The sequence below is a fragment of the Chenopodium quinoa genome, unplaced genomic scaffold, assembly GCF_001683475.1.
Source record: "Chenopodium quinoa cultivar QQ74 unplaced genomic scaffold, ASM168347v1, whole genome shotgun sequence".
NCBI classification, from domain to species: Eukaryota; Viridiplantae; Streptophyta; class Magnoliopsida; order Caryophyllales; family Amaranthaceae; genus Chenopodium; species Chenopodium quinoa.
In genome coordinates this window covers 4,594,790-4,604,085 of record NW_018742390.1, presented here as the reverse complement: position 1 = coordinate 4,604,085, position 9,296 = coordinate 4,594,790, and positions in this window count along the sequence as shown.

Sequence of the window (9,296 nt, the reverse complement as noted above, 5' to 3'; positions counted from 1 at the left end):
AAACTTGTGATTGAAATTGGTTTATCTTCATATTGGAAAATATAATTTTTTCATGGAATCACAAGTATTAAAGTTGGAGTCTTTATTGAACTTATGTTCATTTTTCCAACTCCCTTTTATTTTGTCAAAATCTCAAGATTAATTTAAAGTGATTAAATTAATAGTGAGAATTGCCCTAATTTATTTTATTACACCAAGTTAAACCAATTTTATTAAAGAATGGTTCTTGGAAATAAATTTTGTTAATTGCATTTGGATGAATTATTTAAGTTGGACTTGTTATTTTTCATTTTTCCTCAAAATTGATTCTAAAATTAATTTAGAATTGATTTATAATGTCACACACAAAAATCGATAATTTTCGAAGCATTAGCACGCAGCACGAGGCCTAAGATCCCCGAGCTAGTTCTCGGCCAGCTGGGCTGCTCACGCAACCCATATGTGGCTGCCGAGGCTGCTGGGCGCTTCGTTCTTAGGTGCGTGGTGCTGTGCGTCTGTGTGTGCGAGGAAGGGCGTGGGCTGCTGCTCGCTGCCAGCAACATAGCGCGCCAGCCAGCAGCAAGCAGCAGCATGGCGCAGCAGCAGCATAAGGCTGTGCGCGCTGTGCGCGCTGTGCGCGCTGTGCGTGCTGCTACGCTGGGCTGGGCGTGGCGCATGCGAGCACAAGCAGCCCACATGCATGCTTGGTGTTGCGGGGGTGCGCATGGGCATACTATGTGCTTTTTGTACGGTACGTACAATCCCATAATTGGCACAATAACCCCAGGTTATTAAGGCGATGCTATTTTAAAGTTAATTTTAGCGTTGCTTAATATGTAAATAAGGGTATTTTTTGGACTCCAAGTCTTAGTGCTAGGCAATTAGACATTTTGGAATTCGTAATTTTGCTTAAATTGTTGTTTTAATTATTTTAATTATTTTGTTTATTTAATTAAAATTTTTGGAGGCTAGGCCTCGAGTTTTGAGCGACATTTGCAAAATTAATTTTGGCAAATATTTGGGTTCACCGACTTAATTAATTGGATTAGTTAAGTTGGATGCGGAATTTAGTGGGAGCGTCTCTTAGTTATTTCCATAACCGGTTAAAACAACTTTGACTAGTTTAATTAGGCGTGTTAATTGGATTAACCACCTACATTAGTTACTAGTTCTCGCGCGTTTTATGCATTGTTACTTGTTTATCGTTGTAAAATGCATGGGCCATTCACAAATAGTGAATGGATGAATGGAATGTAAATTCTCTCACAGGTTTTATGAAATGGCAACTAGTGGGGCCCGATTAGGATAGAAAATACGGACTGTGATCCATGATGTATTTTTGTAAATCTAAATACGGTCTGCGAACCGTTGAGTATTTTTGTACCTTAATATTTAGATAAGTCCTAATCATAGATACTAGCAATTGTAATATTTTGGTCAAGTCTTGAAGACGGGGTTCTTAGAAGACAAAGCCATGAAGTTGCAAATGAAGACCTTTTGAAGACTTGAAGATCTCAAGGGGTCATGCTAGTTGCCAAATGCATCTCTATTTATGTTTTCGATATATATTTATGGTTATATATATATTAATTATATGTTAGATGCATGTTTAGGATTTCGAATGTTGAGATGATTAATTAAGTTCACTTAAATCAACCAACATAGAAACCCTAGGTCCCTAAAATATTGAGTAAAACTTGCCATTCCAAAACGCACTTACCAACCGAACGAGGGTAGTGGTGGGCTACGCCAAAGCGAGGCATCACTACTTCTCCAAGGAACGTAAGGCATACCGGGTATGCAAGGTGGTTTTGGTTATACTCAACGATATGAGTGATGGAGTCCTAACATGTCGTGGCAAAGTGAATAAATTGTTTAGAGAGCATTGGATGCGACGATTTATTCAACCAAGAGTGGCTTGGAGCCATTAGCAAAGCGTTGCTTACCTTAGGAGATTGAGTGTTAAGACAAGCCAAAGCATGCTTAACCACTCTTTGTTTCTTTGGATCTTGGAATCGACTTATTCTCACCTAAAATGGGGACAATCTTTAATGTGTGAATAAGACGTTTTAAATAAGTTTGATTAAAATGCATGAATTCAATCTTATTTAAGTATAATGAATGGTTTTTTATTTCAAATTCTTTCAATTGTAGAATCATGTCTTCAACTAATGTCAACGACCTTATGCTCTCGGAATTGCCCGAAAAGCTGCCAATTTCTCTTGAACTTGGTAAACTTTAAGGAATGGGAAGAGGAACTCCGAAAGACCCTCCGAAATTGCTACCTAGAGCACATTCTGGACACTCAAATCCCGGGTTTCTACTCAAAGGGGATTATGAGTGATGAGGCACATGAGGTATGGAGTGTGGATTGTAAAAGAGTTTCCAAACTCATGGCAAACTCCATCCCGGTACAATGGAAGGGGAAGTTCTCCAACTATTTTCCGGACATGATGCTCAAAGCTCTAGAAGATGTAGTCAATTTGAGAGTCACCAAAAGTACCAGAGGTAATTATGATGGACTTGTGGAAGATGTGACTAGGTCACTCTTGAACATGAGGATCAAGCCACCACAAGATGGGTGTCTCAAGAAAGAGAGACAAGAAGTATGGGCTAAGGTCTATAATGCAAGACTTAGACCCGGGATGCCACTTCAAGCTCATGTGCTCAACATGACAAGGCTATTCACCCATCTGGAGCTAATTGGAAAACCAGTGGACGATGAGCAAGCGACTCTCATGCTACTAAGCTCACTCCATTCGGGGTATGTTGCATTAAAGATGCGACTTACGGCCAAGAGGAACAAACTGTCCTTGATGGAAGTTGTTCAAGAGCTCCAGAAAACCTATTCTTGCAAGAAGGCTAAGGTTGCTCTGAGACCAAAGAAGAAGGAGTTCAAGAACAAAGCTAAGATGCGCTGCTTCTATTGTAGTAGACCCGGACACTACAAAAGAGAATGTAGCATGTATCTAGAAGATGAGGCGAAAAGAAAAGTAACCTCAATCTCAGGTATCGTCTTTGCACTTGAACATAAGCCATTTATAAGGTATTAGATACCGGAAAATTGGCTCACTATATGCTCCTGTTTTAGGAACAAAGTGAGCGGTGCTTTTTAAGTGGATATGAGTACACAAGTGGAAGAAGAAGATAATCTTTCAAAGAAAGCTTGTAATCTCATATTTTGTCTAGATTTAAAACTTGTTTAGTTTTATCTACCATATTTTGATCTTGTGGCGTTGGACGTAATTTTGAACTTGATCACAAGACATATCATCTTGTTTATATTTATGGAATGACACGTTTGTGTCTTTGGACAAATTGTTTATAATGATACCAAAAGAGCTAAGACCATAGAGTCAAATCAGACTTACTTGTGGCATTGTCGTCTTGGCCACATTAACATCAAACGCATCAAGAAACTTCTACAAGAAGGTGTTCTTGACTCTTTCGATTTAGAATCGTTTGAGAATTGCGAGGGATGTCTATTAGGCAAGATGATTAAACAACCATTCTCCAAGTTCGGAGAAAGGGCAAGTGACTTATTGGGTCTTATACATACTGATGTATGTGGACCAATGAGCTCAACCACAAGAAATGGACATCGATATTTCATCACTTTCACAGACGACTATAGTAGATATGGCTATGTCTACCTCATGTCGCATAGATTTAAATCATTTGAAAAGTTCAAAGAATTTCAGAGTGAATTTGAAAATCAACTTGGCAAGAAAATCAAAGCCCTTCGATCGGATCAAGGTGGTGAATACTTGAGCCAAGAATTCGATGACCATTTGAAAGAAAAAGGTATACTTTCAGAATTGACACCTCCAGGAACTCCACAATGGAACGGAGTATCCGAAAGGAGAAATCGTACCTTGTTAGACATGGTACGATCAACAATGGGTCTTAGTGATCTTCCTATCTCTTTCTAGGGACACACACTTCTAACTGTGGCACTAACACTGAACCGTGCTCCATCAAAAGCTGTAGAAAAGACTCCATATGAATTATGGACGAAGAAACCTCCCAGGTTATCTTTTCTAAAGATATGGGGATGCGAAGCATATGTCAAGAAATTGATTTCTGACAAACTTCATCCCAAATCTGACAAGGTTTACTTTGTGGGATACCCAAAAGAAACCAAAGGGTATTACTTCTAACACAAATCGGAGAACAAAGTGTTTGTTGCTCGCGATGGTGTCTTTTTAGAGAAGGAGAACCTTTCAAAATGACAAGTGGGAGGAAAATCGAACTCGACGAAGTTCGTGAGGATAAGCAACAAAATCATAATGACAGTCAAAATGCTTAAACAACATCTGTTGACGTAGGTCAAAATGATCAAAATGTGCAAAGTCGAACCGACAATGCAAATGCTCAATCCATTACCCTACGTAGGTCTTAGAGGCTGAGATCTCAACCTGATAGATATCTTGGTTTAGTATTAACCGAGAATCAGGACATCCTGATTATGGATGGAGATGAACCGGCAACCTACAAGCAAGCGATGGCAAGCACCGACTCTGCTAAATGGTAAGAGGCTATGAGATCTGAAATGGATTCCATGTTTGAAAATTAAGTCTGGGACTTAGTTGACTTACCCGAAGGTTATACACCTATCGGATGTAAGTGGATTTTCAATTTGAAAACCGACAAAGATGGAAATGTATTCATTTACAAAGCTAGATTTGTGGCAAAAGGTTACAGACAAGTTCATGGTATTGATTACGATGAAACCTTTTCACCAGTCGCAATGCTTAAATCCGTTCGGATCCTCATAGCGATTGCTGCATATTACAATTATGAAATATGGCAGATGGACGTCAAAACCGCCTTCCTTAATGGTTATTTGGAAGAAACTGTGTATATGACACAACCTGAAGGTTTTGTCGACCAAAACAATGCTAGGGAAGTTTGTAAGCTTAAGAAGTCCATTTATGGACTAAAGCAAGCAAGCAGAAGTTGGAATCTGCGATTCGATGAAGCCATCAGTAAGTTTGGTTTTATCAAGAATCCAGATGAATCTTGTGTTTACAAGAAGGTTAGTGGGAGTGACATCGCCTTCCTAGTCTTATATGTCGATGACATATTGCTCATTGGAAACAACATTTCGTTGTTAGAGTCTGTAAAGGCCTGGCTTGGAAAGTGCTTCTCAATGAAAGACTTGGGAGAGGCTCAGTACATACTAGGCATCAAGATCTATAGGGATAGATCGAAAAGGATGATTGGATTGAGTCAGAGTACTTATATTGATAAGGTACTTGCTCGATTTGGCATGGAGGAGGCCAAGAGAGGTCACCTACCAATGTCACATGGCATAACCCTAAGCAAGAAGCAGTGTCCACAGACACTTGATGAGCGGGTAAGAATGAATCAGATTCCATATGCTTCGCTTATTGGATCGATCATGTATGCCATGATATGTACTAGGCCAGATGTATCGTATGCCTTGAGTGCTACAAGCCGTTACCAATCAGACCCAGGAGAGGCGCATTGGACTGCGGCCAAAAATATCCTAAAGTACCTGAAAAGGAACAAGGATAAATTCCTGGTGTATGGTGGTGCAGAGGATTTAGTTGTGGAAGGTTATACCGACGCAAGCTTCCAGACAGACAGAGACGATTTCAAATCGCAATCTGGATATGTGTTCTGTCTAAATGGAGGGGCGTATAGTTGGAAGAGCGCTAAGCAGAGTACAACGGCAGATTCTACAACTGAAGCCGAATACTTAGCAGCTGCTGAAGCAGCTAAGGAGGCTGTTTGGATTCGTAAGTTCGTTGGTGAACTTGTTGTTGTTCCCTCTATAAAGGGTCCAATAGCCCTCTATTGTGACAACAATGGAGCTATTGCTCAGGCCAGAGAGCCTAGGGAACATCAGAAGGTCAAACATGTCAAGAGGCGATTTCACATGATTCGAGAATGGAAATCAAAGGGTGAAATCAGAATTTGCAAAGTTGGAACGGATGACAATGTAGCCGATCCACTTACTAAACCTTTGCCTCAAGTGAAGCACAACAAGCACGTTGATGCAATGGGAATCAAGCATGTAGGAGACTGGCTTTGATTTCCTTGTTTAGTGTTTTAGTTAATTTTGAGAAAAATTAATGTAAGACGCTAAGGAAAACCATTCAAGTTTTGGAGTAATATAAAATTTCATGCAATATTTTATTACTCCGATATGCTATTTAATTGTGGTTTAGGATTAAATAATGAGTCCATTTGATTATGAGAATATTCAAGATAGGGTATCAAGACCAGTCTTGGTAAGGAAGCACCTATTAAGTGAACATTGAATATTATAATCGAAAATTATCCCTAATCAAGGTCATTTAAACGATGGAAGATTAATGACCGATTGAGATTAGTGTGTAGTTTGATTTATAGAATCGTTTCATGTGCTACAAGGACATGATTGTCATAAATCATTTGCACAGGTATTGGTTTAGAACCATGCTGGATCGACCTATGAGAATACTTTAAGAAATTAAAAAAACATTTGTCATAAGTATACTTCTCATTATGGCTATCGGAACCTATTTCCTTGACCATGAGTATTGTGAGTTCTCTTGTTTGAGTACTAGTTCGCTTTGATGTTGTCAAACGTCTGCCGTAATAGGGGATTATAACGGCAACACTCGGGCGACTAGGTCCTCTCAGTAAGAGGAGCTACATTACAAGACTGGGAATGTCCCCTTACTAAAATAGGGAAGATGTCTTTGTTGTATACAAGGCCTCTCGTAGAACGAGACTGTAAAATGCATGGTCGTGCTCGGATGGATTTTAGAAATCATCTGTTTATTGACAGTCGGACTCGGAATCGGGAAACACTTCTGGACGTAATAAGGATGACAAAATAAATCTTACCTTATAGTTCACGAAGAGACATAAAGCGACATAGGAAAAAGGCTGTACACAAAATGCGCACTTGTCCGGAAGGACAAGTGGGAGATTGAAAGGAATGGTGTCCTTCGAACAAGTGTACTATTCCGTTAGTGGGTTCAGAATTATTAGAAAGCTAATATATTCAGTGAGGTCAAGTGATCGGAATTCCTGGGTGGAGGCCGCTTCCGATCAGTAATATTAATGAATAATTAATATTACAGCTTAATCTTGACTGAACCCTTCGGGTCACACCCAAACATTCAACAAACCGAAACGACAAATTAATTCGAAAGAAATTAATGAGTCGACCGAGTAATATTTATTTAGACGTCGGAAATTTGAGCTTAGAGCGTCGAAACCGAGCGTCGGAAGTCGAGTTGAAAAATAGTGAAAGACGAGACGAGAAATAGTAATAAATCAACAAAAGACCAAAATACCCCTAGCATCGGAATGCCCAAGCAAACCGAGTGCTAAGGGCGTATGGCCTAGCATGGTGGCTAGCATGCGCACCAAGCTGAGCCTAGGCTGGCTGGTGTGTGCTAGCGCACCCATGCTAGCATCACAAGGCTAGGCGCTGCCTAGTGCGGCTAGCATGCTAGGCGCAGCCTTGTGCGAGCAATGGGTAGCAAGCCATGCCGCAACAAGCTGCAACAGCTAGCACGCCAGGCGCGCCAGCTCGCCACAGCTAGCAGCAGCATGGCTAGGCCATTTCTTGCTGCCTAGCAGCGCTGGCCAAGGCACAAGGCCAGCAGCAACCCGCATAAGCATGCTGGGCTTGCTGGCCAGCAGCGCCTGGCATCCCACATGCGAGTGATGGGCCTGCTGGGCTTTCTGGGCGTTGTTGCCACGGACAGCAGCACATGGCAGCCCACCTTGGCTGCCTTGGTGCCCAAGGGTGGGTGCCATGTGGCTAGTGGTCCTTGAGTGTGTGTGGAGTGAGGTGGCCGGTTATGGGAGAGGGAGTGGGGAGCAAGTTTGGTCCCCCCCTCTCCAAGTGGTCCTCACCTAACCACTCACATGAGCTTGCCACTTGTTGATTTATTACTAGCTTGATTATTAATTTTATTTTAGCTTTAAATAAAATGGAAAAATCATACTGTCCCACATTGATGGGAGAGTAAATGATACTCCCATCATTTCCTATAAATACCCAAGTATGGGCATTGGGAATGATGCTTGAGTAAGAGTTGAAAAATGCATCACAATTAGTGAAAACCTTTGAACTCAATATAATTACTCGGGTTTTATTGGTCGGGTCTTGCTAACCCCAAGACATTGGACCTAGTCGGTTTTGTTGGTGCGGGTGGACTTCGTTGGAGGTCTCCGTGTGAGCGGGACTTGAAGCTTTCAAGTAATAGCTCATTTTAGAGCGAAGCATGCGTCAAAGTTAATTAGCTTATCTTAATCTTGTGATTAATTTAATTATGTTTATGGTTTTATTTATTGCGAATGCGGTCTTGTTTTTGGGTTTGTTTCCGCGGTGAGTCGGACTCACCAAACCCCAACAGTATCACTGTTGGTAGGACGCGCTGCCATGGTTCGGGCTGCGACATCTTGAGCGACTTGTACAAGATGTACATCGCCAATGACGACGAGGCGAGACTTCTATGGGAGTCTTGCGGACTGGCTGCGCTTTACGAGACCTCAGAGGCTATGATTGCTTCTAGTGGGGGTCACCATGTGGTTTGGGCTTTGGTGGAGTTCTTTTGGGACACCACCGACACTTTCCACTTCCCTTGGGGTGAGATGATGGTCACCCCGACCGACTTCAGTCTCATTACGGGACTGGAATTTAACTCTGTTGCGTTGCCGTTCGACAACGAGATCAGCGTCTTTTCTCCCGAGGTTGAGGAGTTGTTGGGTCCGATTGCGTTTGGGCTCGAGCTGAGGTGGATTCGACTCAGTTTAGCACGAAGGGGATTCGTCGCTAGACTCTAGCAGCGGCTTTGGATGACGATGCGACCACCCGAGAGCAGCGGGTGTGCATCTTTGTACTTATCTTGCTGTCATGGACGTTCTCTCCTGACAAGGGTAGTAGAGTGCTGCTTTACTACCTGCCTGCAGTCCGTGATCTACACTTGATCGGGACTTATGACTGGGCTAGCTTGGCCTATGCTGACTTCATCCGAGCGTTACGAGACTCATGTCGACACCAGTCCTTCACGGGGAACGTCGCTCTATCCGGCTTTTGGAGGGTCGTAGAGGTATACTTTATCTCCCATAAAGTTTAGCTCTAAACCTTGATTAGCACTTGCTGATGATTTTTGCTTTTTGTAGATCTGGTTCTACGAGTACTTTCCCTCGGTCGCCGGCGAGACCATCGCCGCGCGGGTTTCTAGTGAGTGCTTCCTGGGGAAGCCGCCGTGCTGGGATGCCCACTTCTTATGTTCGAGATTGGATCATCTCGGTATGGTTTTTTGTATATTTGGGTACTTTGC